Consider the following 12,052-nt stretch of genomic DNA (forward strand, 5'->3'; position numbering starts at 1 on the left):
AATTTCCTCCTACGACTTCGGTTGTTGTTCGGGATACAGTTAAGGTTTTAACGAAGTTCGAGCGAATACGTAATTAGCAAAAAAAGTTAAAATAAAGTGATTAAACAAAAATTATTACAAATATCGTAAATAACAGTTCACAAATGCATATATAGAGATATTTTTTGAAATAGGGGGAAATGGTTTTCACAATTTGAAATCGATCGAACACACTGTCTCGATACACTCGTATAACCGCGCGCCATCTATCTTGGGTTAAATGTACTATGCCAGAAACATTTGCGGTAGTGTATTAAAAAACTTTCCTAAGTTTTATTGCAATCGTACTATGCTACACACATGCGCGAGTGTATATTAAACAACTTCCCAAAGTTTCATGGCAATCGGATAAACGGCGTGGTAATGCATGAAGGACATAAGACAGACACACAGACATACATTCATTTTTATATATATAGATGAATTTATCTATTTCTAAGTATACATTGAAAGCGTCTGTAGAAGTAATTTTTCAAAATATCCTTTTTTCTGATAAAGATTTAATACTTATTATTATAATCTAGACGTGTTAATCCTTAAATATACTTGTATATTGCCCACAAGTATATATTATACATACTTGTGGCTCAAAACTCTTTGACTTCTTCCAATGCGGCCCAGAGAAACAGAAAGGTTGCACACCCCTGGTTTAGTAAATAATAACAGAAAACTAAATTTTAATGTAGATAATAATTAACCTATCTATAGTGTCATTTATAATCGTTCTTATTTAAAAACTATACTCATATTAAATTTTTCGTATATTTTTTAAACTACTTTACTTAGAAAAATTTAAAATTTTACTATTTTATTCCAATCGTGATAATTTGAAAAATTGCTAATGAATTTTTATCTAATATTTGATATTGTGAAATTAAATTCCATTTTTCATGTCCAATGTTTTCCGATGAATGAACTAGAAATATTTAATTTTTCCATATTAATTCCCAGTTTAAATTTCTTGAAAATTCAAAAATGAACTTAGAGGTTAAGTCAATTCGTTGACTTATAACATCCCACTTAACATATTTTTGATAAATAAATACTATTTTCGTCTATTGGTAAACTCGATTTTTTAAACAATTGATATTATCTGTTTGTATTCTGTAAGAAAAAAATTACATTAAGATAAACGTGTTTTTATTTTTTATACGCATAACATATAGCACACATTTTCATAGACGTTACACCACTTTTTTTTCAATATTACGAGGTGCAATAATGTTGATTAATTTTTTAATACGATTTCTAAGAAAATAGTTATCTATTGCAATGAATGCAATTAAATTTTATAAAATTTAAAATACATTAAAATTGCCACAAAATAAAAGATACGAATGTATTTTTTTTACGTATTAAGTAGTAAGTTTACAATTCTATTGTGCACTAAAGATTTCTGACATTTCTACACCCAATTCCATTAGATGTTCACTTACGTATTCACTTTTCGAAAATTTTGCTGTTTTAAACCCTAATAAATCTTTCATTTTTGGGTTTTTTTTTTCTTAAATTTCTGACATTTCTACACCCAATTCCATTAGATGTTCACTTACGTATTCACTTTTCGAAAATTTTGCTGTTTTAAACCCTAATAAATCTTTCATTTTTGGGTTTTTTTTTTTCTTAAATTGTCCCAAAATTCGTGCTTTTGATAAAACCAACAGCAGGTAATGTAATTTTTTTTTCTCATTAAATACCAAAATATGTCTACTATGTGACTTTCAAAAACATGTTTACTATTGATTGAAAAATTTGTCTTTAGAATATTATCTGTAAAGACTTCAATCTAACATCAACAGTTTGCTTTTCAGGTTGAGATTTTGTTTCTTCAATTTTGTCAGATACAAAAAATACTCTAACAGGTTTTTGGAGAATTAATAGTGTTCTCATATGTTCAAGTTAATGAATAGTGCTCTCATATCTTCAAGTTAATGAATAGTGATGTCATATCTTCAAGTTAATGAATAGTGCTGTCATATCTTCTCACTATGATTGAATAAACTAATACTCTCGAATAATTCTTCTCTATTACAACCAATTTGTATTTCTGACTTTTAATAACTCACCAGTAATTCGGAAAGAAACTAAAGCCATCTGCTTCGCCATTAGATTCATTTTCTTATTACCTTGCCAATTAAACTACCTGACATAGACGATTTCAGATTCAACAGAAAGGGTAAAATCACTATACCGGATCGATTTTCCAAAATCCTCTATTTAGTATTTAATTAAAGGAATATTTTTCGCACTCGATTTCCTGATTACATTTTAAAATTTATTTAATTTACAAACGTTAGCCGATATGTTTTCTCTTAACAAATTATTACATATTTCACGTAAAACTTTGATTTGGTTAGAGGATCTTTTTTCAGTATTGCTCTGCTCTGTAACTGTGTAATCTTTCCCGAATTTCACCGTCTATGTATAACGGGCCAAAAGGTCACGACGTTGTCAAACTGACGCAGCATCGCCAACGATTCAGTCACACAACTTATCATATGAATACCTTTTATTTGAGTGTATCAACTAGTTTTATAACTAAAAAATATATTTTTAATATCAGTTCTACTAATTCTATAATCCAACCCAAACATTCTTTACTTTTTAGTGCAATAATTATCATAACGGAATAAAGTATATTGTAATGTTAGCGCAGTCAGCAGACACAATTTTTTCTATCTAATTGAAAAGAGATTGTTTAGCCAAAATGCATTTCGGTTGGGTTAATTAGAAACACTGGAAGTATATATAATAAGCTTGTTCATTAGCCCTAAGCAACTATATATCTATAACTAATTAGTACAGGCAAGACGAATTTTAATATAGTACATATTGTTGTTATTAAGAATCAGAATACTTAAATTTACAATTAAATATTAATAATCAAACAACAATTATTTGGAGATGAGAAATTAATATTTGTTTTATATGTACTGTACTTTACAATACATATGAATTTATTAACATTATTAATATTTAGTTACAGTAAGTGATTACACAAGAAACAAAAAAAACCAAAAAATAAATATGCAAACGACTTATTTATTAAAATTTTAATTAAATGTGAAATATTCCGCAGGATCAAAATACAATTTAATAGCATATCTTAACCTTATTATTAATTATTAGCAGACCCCGCCACGCGTTGTTGTGGCTCAAAATGTATCTATTATAAATGTATAATTTTCCCCGTGGGGGATTAATTTTTCGAAAAATTTCTTCTTACTGTACATTCCTTGACATACCCTAATAAAACGCAATCAAAAACGCAAAAATCCGCATCTAAAATAGTATAAATAAAAGCACAGTTTTTTAGGGTAAGCCTTAATCCTAATCATTACCCAGTGGGGGAATTTCGACATGTATATTATATAAAAACACGTGCGTCTTCGAATGCAACATTGTGTCAGAATATCAAAGAAATCGGTAGGAACAAATTTTTATCTATATAGATAAATAGAAGATGATCTGCTTTAGTTCATTTTCACAGAAAAGCATAATGCCTCACAAAAAAGCAAACTTAGGGCGTTGTACTCCTAGCGCTATCTGTTGGACATAAAAGCCTTAACCTAAATTATACCTTTTAATTTATATGAATGTTTACCAGAATAATATATAGTCTAGGTCCACCCTGAAGTTCCATTCTAAATATTGGCAAAAGAGTTTTTGAAATCAGATGAGTAGTTTTGGAGATCACCTGCTGCATCCAAATTTACTTACTTACTAACATTATCTCTATAATATTAGTATAGATATATTTTTACATAATTAATTAATGAATTTAAAGTATAAGCTGAAAATGATATTATGAAGTAACTCTTGTATTTCAGTGTTTCATTGTCCTACATCTGATAATTATTTGAAACTCATCCTTGATGGCAAAGACATATGCTGTTTATACACAAAGCGTTTCATTGCCAAAAACTGCAAAAGTAGCTTCATCTAACCAGAAATAAACAAGTTTCAGAAACTAGATTATACGTGAAACAAATAGAAAAAACTAGCAGACACAAAAGATGATAAAAATCACTGATAACAACGATGTCGCTCTATCTTATATGCATAAAGGGCTATTGCATGTGCCCCATCCAATAGCGGAACTTTAATTTATATTTCATAACACAATATTTTTTTTCACAAATTTCTTTTTAAAAACTTCTGAAGATAACCATAATACATTGGACCCCAAATTAAAATTTGCCACTAGATAGCAAGAGAAAACAAACTATATAAGGAAGATCCCAGAAAAGTTAAACAAACGCTTAGAAAATTCAGAGTAATTGTGAAAATTTCACAAAGAACCATAATACATCTTGGTTCCTTGCTATTCTCTTTACTTTAAGTATTTTCTTAGCATAATATTGTCATTGAGAACAAATCACACAGGAACACTTTCAGTGGAAAAATGGCTAAATGCTCCTTTTCAGTCTTGTTATAACAGATTTATCAGTAAATTGATTACAGATTTACAGATTTTTCAAATGCATTGAAATATTTAGGACACACGTACAATGGTTTATACAATAAACCTTAATTATCTGAGATTATAGTTACAAGTAGTATGTATTTGATACAAACTGGATTACAAAAATTAATTAGTATATAACTCAATTNTTTGTCATCCCAGGGATAAACAAGTTTTAGAAACTAGATTATACGTGAAACAAATAGGAAAAAACTAGCAGACACGAAAAAACATAAAAAATTACTGATAACAACGATGTCGCTCTATCTTATATGCATAAAGGGCTATTGCATGTGCCCCATCCAATAGCGGAACTTTAATTTATATTTCATAACACAATATTTTTTTTCACAAATTTCTTTTTAAAAACTTCTGAAGATAACCATAATACATTGGACCCCAAATTAAAATTTGCCACTAGATAGCAAGAGAAAACAAACTATATAAGGAAGATCCCAGAAAAGTTAAACAAACGCTTAGAAAATTCAGAGTAATTGTGAAAATTTCACAAAGAACCATAATACATCTTGGTTCCTTGCTATTCTCTTTACTTTAAGTATTTTCTTAGCATAATATTGTCATTGAGAACAAATCACACAGGAACACTTTCAGTGGAAAAATGGCTAAATGCTCCTTTTCAGTCTTGTTATAACAGATTTATCAGTAAATTGATTACAGATTTACAGATTTTTCAAATGCATTGAAATATTTAGGACACACGTACAATGGTTTATACAATAAACCTTAATTATCTGAGATTATAGTTACAAGTAGTATGTATTTGATACAAACTGGATTACAAAAATTAATTAGTATATAACTCAATTTTTTTTTAAATTTTTTTTATAAAAATTTTTTTTGAATTATATCGAAATAAAGACTTATACAGTGTAAATTATATTTAATTTGTATAAGAATTTAATAAACAAAACGATAACACAACGGTTAAAACTTTGAGTTTTTTTTTAAAAAAAACGATTTGCTCTTAATGAAAAATATGATTGGCTGTTAGTTTTTAACGAAGATGTGATTCGTTAGTATTTTATATAAGTTACTTTTCTAAAGAGAATTAGTTTTATATTTAAGCTGCGATAGTGGGGATGTACAATTTTCTGGTTACTTACAGAGACTATAAAATATACTCATCTTCTTCAATTCTGTACCGTACTTTGGACGCTTGCGTTTCTGCGGTAAAAAATTTCTCATTTGATGTTCCCGATAATTTTCCATTTATCCTTTGCTATTTCAAAGTCAAAGATATTTGGAAAAGTGTAGGAAAATACGGTTATATAATTGTTGGCGAGGATAGAGGAATTAATGAAGTATGTAATGGATTATACAGTTTGTTCGAATGGTGTGCGGAAAATATAAGAGAAATATGTTTAGAAAATGATAAGAAAACTTTAGTAATGTTTAAAGAAATAAGTCCAGGAATGAAATATTATAAAAATTTTTAATTTTCTAAAAGTGACAAAGTTGTTAATATGTATTTCAAATATCGTAGTACTTGTGTAATTGGCAGTCCATCCCAATCTGGAAAAACCACATTGGTGAGGAAAATGATTCACAACAAAATTTACGAAAATTCTCCGAAAAAGATTTTATGGTGTTACTCTGTATATTTACCGTTTTCTCAAGAAGAAAAGAATTTTCCATTTATGTACGGCTTACCCGAATCTGTTCAAAGATGGCATTTGATAATAATCAATGATCTAATGCACGAACTGTCTCCAAAAACAGCATTTTTGTTTACGACAGAATCTCATCACTGTAATGTAAGTGTGATTTTAATAATGCAAAATTTGTTTCCGAAAAATAAGATCATGAGAGTTATAATATTTAAAAATAATTGTGATGAGAGTCAGGTGAATTGTTTAGGTCGCCAAGCTTTTGCGGGAAAATTTAATTTTTTCATGGATGCATATAAAAAACGACAGAAAAGGAATTTGGTTATTTGTTATTAGATTTTCATCCTAAAACGAATAAGTAATTTTTGTGAGAGATTCTTGTTTTCCCAACGAACGAGGTATTTTTGGATTTACTTACCGATAAAGTGAAAAATGTAAAGAAAAATTATCATATGCTAGCGCTTTTAGCAAAGACTACTCCATTCCAACGAAAAACCATATTAAAAGAAGCTACTCCCAATCAAGTGAAAGTGTTGTGTGAAATTTGTGATAATTTGCGGAGAAGAAATATACCCACCGATGTTTGTAAATTACAAAAATATAAAAAAATTACCAGGATATTAAGCGAAAAACGTGATCCTTTGAATACCAACAAAAATATTTTGGTTAATCAATCTGGCAGATTTCTTCCTATTCTACTGGCACCGTTATTGTCTATGGCAGGAGGGTTAATCGGTAAAGTAATAGGAAAAAAAATCTAATGGCAAAAAACAAATGGCCTTAGTTCCTCCCGAATTACTGATGAGTTATCAAAAGCCTGAAATAAGAATTGGTTCTAATATCAAAGAATTACTCGAGAGTACAAATTTACCTGATGACGATAAAGTTAAGTTATTAAGTCAATTGATTTCGAGATATCAGAGAACCGTTCATGCTCCTAAAAAACCTGTCAGAGTATCAGTCGTATCTAACCAAAATGAAAAAACAGAATCTCAACCAAAAGAAGAAACTGATAATGACGGATTTATGAAATAAATAATTTTATCGGTACCTCAATTATATCAAAAATATATACCTCATTTAATTGCTAAGTTGGATCGAAGTCACTACGGATGGAATTCTAAAGGTGAATTAACAATCGATGGAAAACCCGTTATTGGGAGTCATATAGTAGACTTAGTTTCGTATGTAATGAGAAATAGGAAAACTGCATTACTTCCAGTTGGTTTCAAAGACTTTTTTGATGGTTAAAGAAAATAAATATTCCTAAAGAGTGGATCGGAAACAAAAGTTTGGCGACATCACCAGAAAAAATATTCGATCAATCATCATCGGTCGAAACTCTCGGAGAAATTTTTTCTCATCAGTCAAAAAAATCTAAGAGGAAGAGGAAGAAAAATCTCGAATGGAAAAACTTTTGAAATCGATATACTATAATCCTAAATTCTCCGCGTCATTCAGTAGCGTGAGTAAATTAGTTAAAGAATCAAATTTGCAGCGATCTGTTGTTAAAAAATGGTTGTCTTCTCAAGTAACTTATACGCTTTATAAACCTGTAAGAATTAAATATTCGTGACAAAAAACTATAAGTTTTCATCCTAACGACTTATGGCAGGCTGATTTAGTTGTATTAAAACAATTTTCTATATTTAATAATAGAATAAACTATTTACTAACTGTAATCAATGTATTTACTAAGTATTGTTATGTCGTACCGATAAAAGATAAAAAACCCCAATCGGTTTTTAAAGCTTTTCAAACGATTTTTAAAAAAAGACACATTCCAAAAAATTTACAAACTGATAAAGGAAAAGAATTTTATAATAGATTAGTAAAAAATCCTTTTAAAAAATTTAAAATTAATCATTATTCGACTCATTCCGATACAAAAGCTGCTGTTGTTGAAAGATTAAATAAAACTTTGCGAAATAAAATATATAGATTATTTACTTATCGTAATTCTTATAAATATATCGATAAATTATCAGATATTGTAAAAAGTTATAAAAATAGTTTTTATAGAAGTATCGGGATGTCTTTGTCAGAAGTTACATTTTTGCATCACAGCTCTATTTTCGAAAAGTTGTACGGTATAAAAGGACAGAATACGTTTAAATTTAATATACTCGACTTCGTTTGAATTTAGAAAATACGTAAAACATTTAGTCAAGGATACCTACCTGGTTGGACAGAAGAAATATTTATTATTCACGATCGTTTTTCGTCTCATCCTCTGATGTATATATTGAAAGATTTAAATAACGAGATTTTACAAGGAAGATTTTATACAGAAGAATTACAGAAGGTAACGAAACGATGCAGTCGGACTTTTCGTCACTCTGATAAGCAACGCCAGCATGGAGTTATTTTCCGAAAATAAGCAGTCTCATTTCACCGTAAAAATGAGTCCACCTATTGATTTATGCGAGAAATGGGTAGTAGGTCTGAGCGAGGTTATTATTCCTAGAAATTGGTTTAACATATGAAATCATAATAACGATTATACTATTACTAGACATAAAATTAGAAGAGAAAAAATAACTGATGTAACATGTGAGATTCCATTAATTACAGGCGATGAAAATGAAGCAGGGTTGCTTGTCGATTGGATAAACAAGAATATAGTTTTGTTAACAGGATCAGTTAGCACAATTTGTTTTAGACGAGGGTTATAAAAACGTAAAAATAAATTTGGAAGAAGGATTCGAGTTGCATATTTCGAAAGAAACTACTTTATTTTTTAATTTTACTGACCCAAGATATAATATTTAAACAACGGAGTTCCAGTTTTTTATTGCGAGAAGCGAGTAAGGAATATCTATCGAATCCTGGATTTTATAAAGATCAATTTAAAACTTTAATAGAAAGAGATAAAAAAGTTGTCGAGGAAATCGATGTAGAGGAAAAAGTTTTTATACCCATCGAGTTATATTCCTCTGTTAAAAAATTTCTTGAAATTTTTAAATATATTAAATTAGCATTACTACCTAATAACAAAATCGCTTTAAAAGTTTATAAAAATATAACGATTGAATTTGGAAACGAATTAAAAGATTTGTTAGGATTTAAAAAAAGCAAATTTTCTGAAGGCGAATATGTGAGCGACTATCCCATTGAATTATTTGCCGGAATTTCAGAAATTTTTATTTATTCGAATATCGTTGCTTCTCATCGTGTTGGGGATATAACCGCTCCACTTTTAAGAGTTATACCTGTAATGGGGAAAAAGTCAGATCAGATAGTTAGGGTCTACCAATCACCTCTATACCTTCCTTTACGACGTAGTTATATAGATACAATCGAAATCGAGCTGAGAACTGCTAGCGGAAAAGAAATCGTCTTTTTTGGAGGAAAGACGTTATTAGTTTTATCTTTTAAACAGATATAAATATTGGTATATTTCATATATTAACGTTAGTTCGTCTTTGTGAAGTAGAAAATGAAGCTCGATCCCTGAGATTGTATAGATTATTACTGCAATCAAGCAGGAGGAACGGTACTGACACACGAGTTTCATTATTTGCACGACAATTCGGAAGAGGGACTTATTTTGCTGGACTGCAAATGCAGAGAGGATATGGATTTTTCGGGTATTTATTTCGTAAATCTATTCCTATTCTTAGTAAAGTAGGAAAGTATCTAGGGGGTAAAGCTTTAAAATCTGCATCGAATGTCGGATCAGATGTAATTGGAGGGAAGTCGTTTAAAGAATCTACAAAAAATCGTTTTAAAGACGTTTGATCTGAAATTAAGGAAGACGTGCTAAAAAAGTACAGACAGGATCGGGTATAAAAAGAAAACGACTAAAAAGATTAACTCAGTCAAAAAAGAAGAAGAAGCAAAAACTTAACGATATTTTCGGTAATTAAGAAAAGATGAATGTCCATTCGTGTGGCTGCACCAAATCCAAATTAGATTTGTTTACGAATGTTGGAATCCAACTGGCTATCGACAATACGTATGAAGTAACCACGCATCCTATCACTGCAATTAATGACAGTAGAGCACCTATACAGTTTCTTATATCAGGATCGGGTGAGCATTATATGGATCTATATTCGATTTATCTATGTGTTCAAGAGAAAATCGTAAAGAAAGATGGATCAAACCTTGGATCATAAGTTAAAGTTACTCCTGTTAATTATTTTTTAAATAGTTTGTTTTTTCTGTGTACTGTGTTTTTTAATGACAAATCAGTAATTACGCAGGTTAATTATCCGTATCGAGCTATATTAGATGCCTTGCTATTTAATTCAAAAGAAGTGCAAAAAACTTTTTTAACGAGCACGTTATTTCTTAAAGACACTGCCAGACAAATGGATTCAATAAATCCGTTAGAAGAAAATAATACTAACTACAGATTAGTTAAAAGATTTTACATCAGCAAAGGAAGTAGAATAATAGATTTAATGGAACGTTTTCATATCGATTTAGCGAATCAGCCTAAGCTTCTAACAAACAATGTAGATTTAAGAATTAAATTGGAAAGATGTAAAGAAAATTTTGCACTAATGGCAGATAACGACAACTATAAAATTATTATTAAAAACGCCTCACTGAAAATTAATAAAGTAAATGTTAGTTCATCAATACAGATAGTAATTGAAACAGCATTACAGACTGGTATAATTAAATTACCATTCCGTCGAACAGATGTGAAAGTCTTTACGTTAACTAGCGGGATTCAATCTACAAATATATCAAACGTTGTTATCGGCCAACTATTTTATAGAATAACTCTCGGATTAGTTTTTAATTCTGCATTTAATGGAAATGTGAAGCGTAATCCTTTTAATTTTAAAAATTATGATTTAAATTATATATGTTTATCAAAAGACAATCAAATGATTCCTTCTAAACCCTATACTCCGGATTATACCAATAAAATTTATGCAAGAAATTTTATCTCGTTATTCGAAGATACCGGATGTATTCATCATCATAAATCTATAAATATATCGTACGACGAGTACCGAGACGGTTATACTTTATATTGTTTCGATCTTACCCCTGATAAATCAGGCTCCGAGAATCACGTTAGTGTTAACGAGCTGGGAAACATTTCTGTGGAATTAAAGTTTTCGAAGGCGATACCAGAAACCATAAACGTTGTTTGCTTNTGCATTTAATGGAAATGTGAAGCGTAATCCTTTTAATTTTAAAAATTATGATTTAAATTATATATGTTTATCAAAAGACAATCAAATGATTTCTTCTAAATCCTATACTCCCGATTATACCAATAACATTTATGCAAAGAATTTTATCTCGTTATGAATATACTGGATGTATTCATCATCACAAATCTATAAATATATCGTGCGACGAGTATCTAGACAGTTATACTTTATATTGTTTCGATCTTACCCCTAATAACTCAGGCTCAGAGTCTCACGTTAGTGTTATCGAGCTTGGAAACATTTCTGTGGAATTAAAGTTTTTTGAAGGCGATACCAGAAACCATAAACGTTATTTGTTTGCTAGAATATAATAATACCTTAAAAATCGATCATTCACGAACCGTATTCGTCGATTATTAATGAATACCGTTACGTTGTGGAGATTAGCAGCGAGCGATCCGAAAATAAAAAGAAATTTCGGAGGAGTTTTTGCATCTGACAATCTACCATTTCGAGTTGGTAACCCTTCCTAAAGCGCGTAACTTAGCCACCGCACTTGTTTCACGCGGCATCTCACAGAATCCATTTTTTTTTTCTAAAATTGTAAAATTTTTGGCTTTGCTTCAAAAATTATAATTACATCTTTGTTTTCGCAATTTTCCGTACTTTCGAACAGTGTAAAATATTTTTATATTGGCACAAATGCTTTATTTGCATCGAATTTAATGTAATTTGATACGAAAAACGCAAAAAATAAACATATCAAATTTCAACTCGCTGTAATTTATCTCCTGTTTCAC

Source organism: Centruroides sculpturatus, unplaced genomic scaffold, assembly GCF_000671375.1.
Source record: "Centruroides sculpturatus isolate CEXI.00-Female unplaced genomic scaffold, Cexi_2.0 scaffold62, whole genome shotgun sequence".
In the NCBI taxonomy this organism is placed as follows: domain Eukaryota; kingdom Metazoa; phylum Arthropoda; class Arachnida; order Scorpiones; family Buthidae; genus Centruroides; species Centruroides sculpturatus.